Source organism: Aquarana catesbeiana, linkage group LG01 (genome assembly GCF_042186555.1).
Source record: "Aquarana catesbeiana isolate 2022-GZ linkage group LG01, ASM4218655v1, whole genome shotgun sequence".
NCBI classification, from domain to species: Eukaryota; Metazoa; Chordata; class Amphibia; order Anura; family Ranidae; genus Aquarana; species Aquarana catesbeiana.
The window spans coordinates 14633771-14646595 of NC_133324.1; positions in this window are offsets into that span (position 1 = coordinate 14633771).

The window sequence follows — 12825 nt, forward strand, 5'->3', positions numbered from 1 at the left end:
GCCATCTTTCGGCTATGGCCTGGTCAGCAAGTGGTTAATGTCTGCGTGTTGAGTTGTTTTGAGGGGAATCAGATGTACACTGTTATACAAGCTGTACACTCACTACTTTACATTGTAGCAAAGTGTCATTTCTTCAGTGTTGTCACATGAAAAGATAGCATAAAATATTTACAAAAATGTGAGGAGTGTACTCACTTTTGTGAGATACTGTACTTGTTAATTTTAGTGCACACAAATGCAATTTATTACCCAGTTGGTAAGAAAGTATAAAATATGAGGTTGTGTTCACTAAATAGATACCCAACATGTCAAGAATAGGGATGAGCTGAACACCCCCCCGGTTCAGTTCGCACCAAAACTTGTGAACAGATAAAAAATTTGTGCGAACATCGGTAAAGTCTATGGGACACGAATGTGAAAAATTAAAAAATGGCCGTTTTTTCAGGGGCAGTGATTTTAAGAATGCTTACCCACTTCAGCCCCGGAAGAATTTAACCCCTTCCAAACCAGACCATTTTTTGCGATACGGCACTGCGTCGCTTTAACTGACAATTGCGCGGTCGTACAACTTTGTACCCAAACAAAATGTATGTCCTTATTTTCCCACAAATAGAAATTTCTTTTGGTGGTATTTGATCACCTCTGCAGTTTTTTTATTTTTTTGCGCTATAAACAAAACAAGAGCGACAATTTAAAAAAAACACAATATCTTTTACTTTTTGCTACAATAAATATCCCCCAAAAAATATTTTTTTTTCCTCAATTTAGGCTGATAAGAAATTTTTCTACATATTTTTGGTAAAAAAAATCACAATAAGCTTATATTGATTGGTTTGTCTAAAAGCTATAGCGTCTACAAAATAGGGGATAGTGTCATCGGTGTGACCAGAACTGTGTGGACGGCAAACAGAGTGAACCAAAACATATGTAAGGTGAGAAAGTAATGTAGTTTATTAGAATAAGTGAACACAGATATAAACGCACCTCCAATACCAAACAGTGTAAAACAAATCAAACAACTAAACAGTGACTCACAAAGAGCAACAATCTAAACTAGCATATACAGCAGATAGGGAATACCAGAATCATAATCGTAGCCAGGCCAGGGTCATATATGGGAGATCAGCAGATGGGGGCAAGGAGAAAGACAGGACAGGGAGAAGGTGGAAGGGATCAGGCTGCAGAGCAGGGGTACAGGTAGGGTTGCCACCTCATCCCTTTAAACCAAAACACATATGAATTACACAGGTTCTGAGGCTAATTGAATGCAGATAAGGCACCAAGTGAGTTTAATTACCACCTTAATCAGCCAGAAAACCTGTGTAATGAATATGTGTTCGGTTTTAAAGGGATAAGGTGGCAGCCCTAGGTACAGGATAACAGGATCACAGGAGGGGAGGGAACAGGTTCAAGTTCAGGTTCAGGCACACAGGATCACAGGTACAGTTCAGGGCCCAAGGACAATACCAAGGCAAGTGTGTGAGTGCTTGCCGGGTATAAATACACATCTCCTGCAATCATTCTCAGGTGACGCCTGACTGCAGGAGATGATGTCGGCTCCAGATTGCTAGGAGACACCCGCTGGTGGACACCAGTACTGCGGCCCAAAGATCAGACAGTGCCACCAGCAGGTGAAACCTTTCCTGACAGATAGATTTTCACCATTTTTATTATTATTTTTTTTTTACTAGTAATGGCGGCGATCTGCGATTTTTATAGGGACTGCAACATTGCGGCAGACAGATCACACACTTTTGACACTATTTTGGGACCATTGACATTTATACAGTGATCAGAGCTAAAAATAGCCACTGATTACTGTATAATTCTCACTAGCAGGGAAGGGGTTAACATTAGGGGGCGATCAAGGGGTACAAAATGTGTCCTAGGGAGTGTTTCTAACTGTGGGGGGATGGGACTCCCTGGGGAGGAGACCGATTGTTGATTCTAAGCAGTAGGAACAACAGATCAGTCCCCTCACCCCTGACAGAATGGAGATCTGTCTGTTTACATTGACAGATCTCTGTTCTGTCTCTGTCAGGAGCGATTGCGGATGCCCGGCGGACATTGCGGCCATCGGGCATGCGCAATGGCTCCTAAGTGAACAGCTATGGTGATTTGCGCAGATTGCCATTCTGCCGCTTTCAAAAGATGGTTGGCGGTTGGCAAGTGGTTAAAGTGAAACAATAAAAATGAAATATTCCTTTAAATATCATGCCTGGGGGATCCCCTTAGTCTGCCTGTAAAGTAGCACATTTTCCCCATGTTTAGAACAGTACTGCAGCAAAATGACATTTCTAAAGGAAAAAATGTCATTTATAATTGCTCAAGGCTGTAATGTATTGCAAGATCCCGGATATATACATAAAAAAATCATTGAACAAAAACAGCGTAGGTTCCCCGCAGTCCATACCAGGCCCTTCGGGTTTGGTATGGATATTAAGGGGAACTCCACGCCATGTATTTATTTTTTTAAATGGCATGAGTGTCCCCCCAAAATCCATACCAGACCCAAAAGGGCCTGGTATGGACGAGGAACCCATGCCGTTTTTTTTCTTAATTCTGTCATAGGGCTCCCCTTAACCACTTCAATACACTATATTATATATTGTACACTGCGCTATATACCCTGCACTGTATTATATATACTACACTGAGGGCACTATATACTCTGAACTGCAGTATATATACTATATGGACTGCATTATATACTCTGAACTGCAGTATATATACTATATGGACTGCACTATATACTCTGATGAAGAATAGGGTATTAGGTGTTGGTGGTGGCAGAACACGGTGACCCCTCACAGTCACTCTTCTTGGGCTCAGGAATGATCCCGGCTGGTAAATATTATTTCAAAAATTATAATTATGAACATGGAGCTCATCTCTAGTCATGACTTCATATTGTGTGCGAAACATCCACACACTTTGTACTCATTGTCCATAGCTGACGCTTTAAAAGCCTTTATTTGTCAGTTTAGTTACTTTTTTGTCTTTATTATTTGTTACTTTTTTATTTTATTTTTTCACATGTATCTCTTGAATTCCACATAAGAAAGATAATGGGGTACAAATTGTTGTGTATGATCGGCTTCCCTGGACACTTCTGTTGTTGGTGGGTTACTATCAGACATGTGTGCTTCATTTCATTCCCAATCAAAATTTGGAGTAATTTTCTGTTATTCGGAGATTTGCATGTGTCTGAATTTTTGAATTACAATAGTAACGAATTTCAATCAATCCAAAACAAGGAAATTCAATTTTTCCCAAAAAAATGAATTATTAATCAGGCAAAAATTTCAGACCTGATTTGCACCTGAATTGGTGAGGAGGAACGCACCGGACCTCATGCTGTGCAAAGCGGCTGCAGCATATGTGACCCCGGATTACTGATTTCCTTCATAAACTCTGGGGGGTAATTTACTAAACCTGGAGAGTTAAAAATCTGGTTCAGCTCTGCTTAGAAACCAATCAGCTTCCAGGTTTTATTGTCAAAGCTTCATTGAACAAGCTGAAGTTAAAATCTGATTGGCCGCCATGCACAGCTGTATCAGATTCTGAGTGCTCCAGTTTTATTAAATCTCACCCTGGCTGTGTATTAGTGGACCTAAAAGATCTGATGATGTTTTGGAGACAAAGAATATTCAAATATTGATTGGATTTGGATTGTTCTTCTCCTCGGTCACTCTGCATTTTATAAATGGATAAAAATAAAGAAGTAAATCTGTAGATATGAAATCATTTGTACTTTACATTATTTCTTCACACCTGCCTAAAACTTTTGCACAGTTCTGTACATAGAGACACAAAATGTTGAAGTCGGATGTTTCTTTTATAACTTAGAAGACGTCACATATTGGGAATAAATCTTATTATTAATACAAATAAGATGAACGTGTCTTGGATGAAACAGACTATTTTTCTGGTGAATAGATCATTTTCTCATCATTTGTGTGCAGATCATCATACAGATCATTCATAAATCCCCCTTCACTTCTCTCAGGGTTGTTATGTTGCCCCCGGATGATACTAAAGATGTTCCATTCATTGTTTTCTCATTAATCTACGCTCAGCATCCCATAATGACAAAGTGACATCACAATATTAGAAATGTTACTAATGTATGAAAAAGGAAAAACTGAAATCTCACATTGGCAGAAGTCTTCACATCCTTTACATCAACACTTGGGATTTATCTCAGGAGCCTCCCAATTCTGGATGGTTGGTGAGATGTTTCTACACCTTGATTAGAGTCCACCTGTGGGGAACAAATGATTTGGAAAGGCGCGCACCTCTCTATAAAAGGGATCACAGCTGACAATGTATTCTGTATCAGAGCAAAGGCCATGAGGTCACAGGAAGTGCCTACAGAACTCCGAGACAGAATTATTGCAAGGCACAGATTAGGGGAAGGGTACAAAACATTTCTGCAGTGACCAGAGCCCAGCGACATCCATAATTCTCACATGGAAGAAGAATGACACAACCAGGACACTTCCCAGAGCTGGTCACCTGACCAAACTGACCAATCGGGGGAGAAAGGCCTTAGTAAGAGAGGTGACCCCGATGGTCACTCTGACTGAGCTCTAGAGATCCTGTGTGGAGATGGGATGAAATTCCAGAAGGACATCACTGCAGCCCTCCCCCGATCTGGGCTTTATGAGGGAGGGGCTAGTAGAGATCTGCACAACGGAAACATTTGTTTTGTTTCATGTCAGATTTGTTTGTTAAGTTATTAATTAAATTTCTTCATATTTGTTATGTTAGAATGATTTGTTTTTGGAATTTGTTTCATATATTCGCTATTTTCAAACTCATTTGGCATTCAAATTTCAAAAGTTGGCTAAATATTGTTTCCTATTTATTCTATTCTATTTAATTTGATTTGAAATTTGACTTTTGAAAGATGGCTATATTCATTCTATTTTTTTCAAAGTTCAAATTTTGAACTCTGAAAGATGTTAGAGCCTTTCTATTGTATTCTATTCAAGATTCAAATTTTTAATTTCAGATGACAGCTATATTCTTTCTATGTTATTCTATTCTATTTGAAATTTGAAATTCAAATTTAAAAAGATTTAATTTTCAAAAGATGGCTATATTTTTTTCTATTCTATTCTATTCTATTCTTTTCAATTCTATTCTACCTGAAATTAGAATTTAAGATGGCTATATTCTTTCTCTTTTATTCTGTTCTATTCTATTCTATTCTATTGTGTTTTGAATTTAAAAATGTCAAATTTCAAAATTTTAATTTTGAAAGACGGACAAAATGCTTTATTTGTTAGTCCATTTTATTTAAAATTCAAATTTTGAAATTTGACATTTTAATTTTGGATGAAGTTATATTCTTTCTATTTTATTTTTTCTATTCTATTCAAGTTTTTAAATTCAAACTGAAATTTGAATTTTGGAAGTTGGCTTTATATATTTTTTTTCCTATTCTATTTTAATTGAAATTATGGACTATATTGCTTCTATTCTATTGTATTCAAAATTTGAAACTCAAATTTCAAAATTTGAATTTCAGAAGATGACTAAATTCAAATTTTGAAAGACAGATATATTTTTTCTATTACATTTTATTTAATTTGAAATACTCATTTTGGAAACTAGCCACATTCTTTCTACTTTATTCTATTCTATTCAAAATTTTAATTTCAAAATTAAAATGTAGAAAGTTAGCTATGTATTTTTTTCTATTTTATTTTACTCTATTTGAAATTTGAAATTCAGAAGATGGCTATATTCCTTCTATTTTACTCTATTCTATTCAATTAAAATTTTGAAATTCGAATTTCAAATTTAGCATGAAAGCTATATTCTTTCTATTTTATTCTATTTTATTGTAAATTTGAAATTCGAATTTCGAAAGATGGCTATATTCTTTACATATTATTCTATTCTTTTCTATTCAAAATTCATATTTCAGAATTTGAATTTCCGAAGACAGATATGTATTTTTATACTTTCTTTTATTATGTTTGAAATACACATTTTGGAAAATGGCTATATTCAATCTTTTTTACTTTATTCTTTTCAAATTTCAAATTTGGGAAGACGGCTATATTCTTTCTATTTTATTCTACTTCATTCTACTTTAATCCATTTGACTTTTGATTTTTGGAACGCCGCCATATTCTTTCTATTTTAGTCTATTTTGTTTCAAAATTAAAATTTTGATATTTGAAATAGAATTTTGGACTACATATATATACACACTATATTCTATTCTATTCAAAGTTTGGAATTTTATTCTATTCTATTGTATTTGAAATTATGGATTTTAAAAGATGGCTATATACTTTCTATTCCATTGTATTCAAAATTTGAAATTCCAATTTCAAACTGTGAATTTCAGAAGAATGATATATTCTTTTTATTTTATTAAATTATATATTATTTTCTATTCTATTCTTTTCTATTTAAAATTTGCATTTCAGAAGAGTGCTATATGCTTTATATTTTATTCTGTTCTAATCTATTCAAAATTTGAAATTCACATTTCAGAAGACAGCTACATTCTTTCTATTCTATTCTTTTCTATTTCAAATTGAAATTTTGAAATTTCAATTTGAATTTTGGAAGACAGATGTATTTTTTTTCTATTTGAAATACTAATTTTGGAAACCATCTAATTCTTTCTATTTTATTATATTCTATTATATTCAAAATTTGAAATTTGAATTTCTAAATTCAAATTGTGAATGTCGCATATATATTTTCTCTTTTATTTTATTCTACTTCAAATTTGAATTTCGGAAGAAGGCTATATTCTTTTGATCCTATTCGAAATCGGATTTTCTAAATCTGAATTTTGGAAGGTGGCTGTATTTTTTCTCTTTTTACTTTATTCTATTCAATTCAAAATTTAAACTTTGAAATTCTAAATTCTAATTGTGAACAAAAGCTTTATCCTTTCTATTTTATTCTAGTCAATTATTTTCTAAATTTGAAATTCTAATTTCAGATGATCGTTATATTCTTTCTATTTTATTCAATTCTATTCTTTCTATTCAAAATTCCTATTTTAAAATGTGATTTTCCGAAGACAGATTTATTTTATTATTTTGTATTTGAAATACAAATTTAAGAAAATGGCTATATTCTTTCTGTTTTTTCTATTCTATTCAAAATTCTAATTTGGGAAGACAAGTATATTCTTTCTATTTTGTTCTACTCCATTCTATTTTAATCCATTCAAATTTAGATTTTCGGAAGATGGCTATATTCTTTCTATATAATTTAATTATATTCAAAATTTAAAATTCAAATATTGGAAAATAATATTTTTTACGTTTTATTATTTTACATTTACATTTATTTAGTGGTATGAGACATAAACAATGAAAAGATAACTTCACAGAATAGGCGGTCCAAACAAAATAGCATATAATGATCAGTATCTGAATGCATCCTACTAAATATAGGGTCACTCTGGGTAATTTCCAGAGAATAAAGCTGTAGGTGTGCAGGGAACCCAGGTACCTAGGATGTGTAAGAATAGGGATCCACATAGGCGGATTGTGTAATGACTTGCACTTCTATAGAGCTAAGTCCCGTTATTCTTGAAACACAGTTATTAGTACGTGGGGGAAGTGTTATGCGGGGTGTCCAACTGGGGTCGAAACATAGCAATTTTTTAATTAAAATGGAGAAAAAAATAAAAGGGAGGACAAAGAAAGAAAGAGAGAGAGAGAGAGAGAGAGAGATAAAAAAGGGGGGGAAGGAGGGGTGAGGGGGAAGGGATATTTAGAAAAGGGAAGGGGGAAGTCCCACCCAGGGGGTGAGTATTCTATTCTATTCTAATCTATTGTCTATTCTATTGGGTGAAGGGTTAAGCCCCCCTGCCCCAAAGTGCCCACCCCCGCATGATGAGGGCATGTGGCCTGGTATGGTTCGGGGGGGGCGCTCGGCTGCATGCTCAGATAAGGGTATGGTATGGACTCGGGGGACCCAAACAGTTTTTTTTTGTTAACTATTTTTTTTACCAGAAAAGTTTTTATTTTTATTCAGGTGTCAGCAGGGAAGCCCATTGACAGCTGAAATATCATTGGTTGTTAAGGATGCTGCGACCGGCTTCCCAGCCTTACTCCTTAACAACCAGGTTTTACTGCACCCTGATTGCGCAAAGCTTTGCCCAATCAGGGTGCAGAATGCACTGTGCAGAGCACACATGCCAAACACCCTGCAAATGCGGGTGTTCCCCGAATGGAGCAAACAGCCAACGTTCAGGCCCAAACTCATCCTTTGGCCAAACTGTTCACCCAACTCTACTGAAGATGGAAAAATGTTATACGTTACCACCACAGATATTAAGTCTGTATAGACAGGTTGCACTCTCTGAGTGTTTAGACAGGAATAATATATCTGGAAATAAAAAAATAGTGAGTCAATTTGGAGACTGACAAGGCAAAATGATACAGTTTGATAGAAAAGATATAAAGCCTTAATGAGCAGATTGCTAATTTTCAGTGACTGTGTAGGAATATTGTAAATTAAATAAATGGCTTCCTTTTTTACAGACTGAATAAAGGAAAATGTGACAGTTTTGCTGCTAAGCGTGTAATCCTTTTTGGTTAGGTCCCCTTTTCTGATGGAGAGAGCAAGTAGACTGCAGCTAGAACTAAGAAATTATATTTTATTTTTTTCCAGCAATGAATCAGGGTGGTACATGTTATCAGATTTTCACCACAACTTTTAAGCCTGTTTAGGCAGGATACTATATGCTGGCCATAGAATGAGCAGATTGCATTGGGTGAGTTGTCCTCTGAAACAGCAGTCCCCCACAAGTGTTCAATAGATTATACAATGATTTTAGGCAAAATTATGCCATGCAGTGTTATAGCTGGTATGTCTAGGGGGGAGGATCCACACTGGGGCAGAGATTCTGTAAGCTCTGCGGGGGCAGGCCCGGAGGTGGCACTCCATCTTGTGCCAGGAAAAGTCATGTATGACAACAGCACCAGCCTGTTGTCTGCCCTTCAGCAGGGTAGGTTCCCATATGTGCCTTCTCTGGGACATGTCCCCAACCTGGTGGTGCAGCTATTCCTAGATAGGTACCCTGACTTATATGATCTTTTGAAGCAGAATAGAAGAGTTTGTAGCCAACCGATGCCATCCTGCATCCTTTTTGTCTGCCAGCAAAGTTACCCAGTGGGTGATGAATGATATATAACATCTCTGCCATGACTTGCTGGACCATGTGTCTGGACAGGTGGACCCTTCTGTTGACCCCATGGTGGAGTTACTTATTAATATTACTTCCACATGATGGTTGGGGGTCAGGGATGGTCTTACGGGAGAAGAATAGGGATGAGCCAACATTTTGGTCTTAACTTAGATTTGGACTGACCTGTGGCTGTTTGGGCAATTGTCCAAATATCTGAACCTTTGCCCATTCAGCCTCCTGTTTGGTGAGAGCCGGACATCATATATAGAAGTGGTACTTCTACCACTACTTTACATTTATCCTGGAGTACGGCTTTAAGTTTGGCTACTTTTTTGTCTATGGCTTGCTTACAAAATAAAAACATTTTTGCAAGGCAATATCAGCAATAAAAGTATTTTTGTTTTTTGTTTAAGAAAAATTATATATGTATTCATTTGTTACTGTTACTGCATCATTGAGTTCATAGAGAAATGTAAACGTTGCTCTGGTCTATAGGTGGGGTACAGATGTGAGAGAGAAAGTGGTTAAGAGGTCCTCAAGCCATCCATATATAACATTTCTTGATAAATAATAATAATAATAATAATTATTATTATTATTATTATTATTAGTAGTAGTAGTAGTAGTAGTAGTAGTAGTATTTATATTTTATTGAACAGTACATTTAATCTTTAATGATAATATACACTTTTCTTAATATTTTACATCCTAATACAAATTAAATTATTTTGTAATCCTGCATCTATATTTTATATGTAATATATCCTGAATATCCAGCAAAAGAAACTATTAAACTTTATAACTTTTATTCCTCTGCATTGCTGATCCTGGAAAGCAGTTCTTTAGTAAAGTATTATTAGACATCTTCTTCAGGGAACAGCCGGAGTTTGTTCTATTGGATGAAAGTTTAGAGTCACATTTAGAATGCTGTGACAATATCTCACACATGGCAGCAGATTGTAGAGAATAGTAAAGCCGGTGACATCATTCTTCATTATTAGAGTGATTGTAAACCTTCTGTGTGCCGTTCTCCCGGGACTACTGACACCTGAGCTGAGCGCCCCCTAGAGACACCACAAGACCGGCACATGATTACAGTGGTGGGACCGCTCCATTCACAATAGAACAAAAGTCACCAAAGAACAACAAACCTGAGATTTTATTGGATGAAAGTTTCCGCCGGATTCCCCAGGAAACAGACGCTGAATTTACTGATCACCATCTGCTTTCCAATACAGACTGTCATCATACAAGTCTTACTATGTCTCTTCACTTTAACTATTCATTCACCCACCTAGTTTATGTGAATAGTAATAAAATACAAATAAAAATGTTAAATAATCATAATATTAAATAAATACATTAAATAAATTACATTTAAATTAAAATAAAGTAAATTAATTAAAGTATAATTACATTCATATAAATGATATTAAAAAATACATTTTAAGTACTAACATTATTATTATTATTATTATTATTATTATTATTAATAATAATTATTTTTTGTAACTAGCACTGTGCAAATAATTAATAAATTCTACATGGATGTTTAATGTGTACATTGCAGCTCTAGTTTGTTATTAATGTTGACATTTTTTTGATGATTTTGGACATTTTGCCCCTTTAAGATGCTGTACATAATACAGATCAACATTTTACTTAAAAGAAATTCATCAATACATTAATTAATGAATTAATAAAACAATGTGAGTGGCTTCTTGTGTAATAAATAGTGCATGCAGTAAGCTAAATGGCATGTCAGAAAAAATCCTGTACACTATGCTGTCATAGAAAAAAAAACAAATGCATGAGTGTTTATCATACATCATCTAGTGTATAGCACAGATATACATGCATGAGCGGTACAATCAGGGCCGTTTTTAAGGCAGGGCAAAAGGGGCAGCTGCCCTGGGCCCTGTCATTGTTGTGGGGCCCAAAGCAGCTGCCTCATACTTGCCAACTATCCTGGTTTAAATTCCCTCATCCCTTGAGGTTTTAGTCCCGTGCTGTGTCCCAATATCTCAGTGTGAAGTGCTGCTACTAACGCTGCCCAGCTCTGCCCTTTTTGTTGTGTACAGATGACTCACCTGCAGACCCTGTGTTTACATGTAAATTACCGGCATTCATATGTAAATAGTGGCGACCGGCTGCATTGATATGTATATCATGCCCTCCCTGAGGTCATATCCACAGTAATCTCTAGCAGCCAATCAACAAGCAGAAATCATGTGCTGTAACCTCTAGCAACTAATCAGTGAGCCATAATGTGTGCTGTAACCTCTGGCAACCAGTCAGTGAGCGGTAATGATACACTGTAACCTCTGGCAACCAATTGCAATCGCTGCCTGATCTGATTCAGCAAACTGATTTTGAGTCTAGCTGCTATGTATTGTATGTCTCATAGAAGGTGGAGAGCAAAACTGCATGGAAGAGGGGGCCCCAAGAAAAGTTTTGCCCAGGGTCCAATCAATATTAAAGACGGCCCTGGGTACAATACACTCCATGTATGGTTTATTAGGGTTTTTTGTTACAAATTATAATTGTTTTTTCCATTCTTCTTCAGTAATAGACAGGCTTCCTTTTGAAAAACTTGTCTGCCAAAATTACTTAATTTTAATGCACTTAAACCCAATATATAATATCCAATTTTTGATGAAAAGTATAAATGATAAAGGACGGATTTGCATCGAGTAAACAGATACCAAACATGTCACACCTTAAAACTGACCACATCTGTGAAAAGATGAAGGGCCATGGTACCCCAAAATGTCCATAGGGGGCACTATAAAAACATTTACAGTTATTTTGCACTCTCATGTGTCCACAGAGAGACAGGGTCACATTTTCATTATTTTACATTTATTTTATTATCTTATGAATTGTTTAACAATGTTTTTTATTTACCTTTATTGCTGTCACAAGGGGGTAACAAGTCCCAGTGTGATAGTATGAACAGATGACGGGTTCTCCTTATGGAGATATCAGGGGACTATTAGACCTCTAATATCTACCCTGCCCCCCCCCACTGCAGCTAATAAAGCACAGACCATGCTTCAGTAGCCCCTTTCCCAGCTATAGAATCCGGGGAATGACAGCTCCGCCCCCTGTGGTGATGAAATGCTCGTCTCTTCTGGGCTCACAGAGGAAATTTGGTATAACCTTCAGGAGATTTACCCCCTTCATGACCAGGCCATTTTTTGCCATACGGCACTGCATTACTTTAACTGACAATTGCGCGGTCGTGCGACACTGTACACAAATACAATGTTTATCCTTTTTTTCTCCACAAATAGAGATTTATTTTGGTGTTATTTGATCAATTTTGTGGGATTAAATCTTTTGTGCTATAAACAAAAAAAGACCAACAATTTTGGAAAAAAAAAAAACAATATTTTTACATTCTGCTATAAAACATTCAATGAAAAAATGTAAAAAAATCAAATTTCTTCATATATTTAGGCCATTTCTGTTACATTTCTTGGTAGTAAAAAAATCCCAATAAGTGTATATTGATTGGTTTGTGCAAAAGTTATAATGTCTACAAACTATGGGGTATAAACTGGAATTTTTATTAATTTTTATCTTTTTACTAGTAATGGTGGAAATCAGAGACTTATAGCGGGACTGCGATATTTTGGCGGACA